We start from the raw sequence: 987 nt of genomic DNA, 5'->3' as shown, positions 1-987 counted from the left end.
CTGCAGTGTGCCGCAATTTCCCCAGACTGCTGTCTAAAGGTGGTCATAATCCCAGGCACGCGAAGACCCTCCAAAAACTAGTTTTAAAAGCTCACACCAGAGCTCCCCTCTTGTATGCTTTCTCAACAATACAAGGCTTGGCATCTTCCCTCCCCACCCAAGAACAAGAAACTACATCAGGCATTCCCTTTCCTCCTCTCCCCAGCTCCACTCACTGGCCAGGCAGCCTGGGAAACAATAGATAATTCCACACCACGTGTAATTATAGGAGATCTCCTAGGATGTTCACCTGAGGCAGAACACAGATCCCTGGAGCACAGCCTGCAGAACCATGCAGGAGAGAGCCAGGGAGACACAGGACGGCAGCTTGGAGAATTCAGACCCAGTGGCCCCCAAACCAGTCAGCCAATCTAATCTCCCTTCCTTGGGGGACAGTGCTGCCCAGCCTTGATACCAGGATACCCTAAAAGCCCCTTAAAAATGAAAAAAAATAAACACCCCACTTCCATTTCAAGGTTGCATTCCTTTGCATAACTTTGAATGTAAGCCACCACAAACCTGGTTCATTAATATAGCATCAACATTTCAAAAATAAAGGAAAAGATACCAGGAAATGAATTCTTGTCCAAAAACTTGTTTTACCAGTTTGGGGCTTGACAAAGAGACTTTGAAAGCTTGTTAAAAGACCACATAAACATAAGTGAGCAAAACAAGCCTTCCACTGAGTATGAAATTGCTATACTCCCTCTCCCTAGGCTACTTAGATTGGCAACAGGAATAAACCCCGCCCTCTACCCCAACTTGACCACCTTCACTATCCCCATCCCCACTGACCTGATTCACCAGAACTACATTCTATCAAGATAACTCCCTCATTCATAAGAACACAGCTCAAACAGCCATACCAGACACCAAAGCCTCCCTCTAGCCTGAATCTCACCCCCTCTCTCACACTCTACAGGGCCACAAGGCAGCAAAACATCATAC

Source organism: Echinops telfairi, unplaced genomic scaffold, assembly GCF_000313985.2.
Source record: "Echinops telfairi isolate 266 unplaced genomic scaffold, ASM31398v2 ScPeMD7_9;HRSCAF=40, whole genome shotgun sequence".
Lineage (NCBI taxonomy): Eukaryota > Metazoa > Chordata > Mammalia > Afrosoricida > Tenrecidae > Echinops > Echinops telfairi.
The sequence above is the reverse complement of the archived record's forward strand: the minus strand, read 5'-3'. Positions refer to the sequence as shown.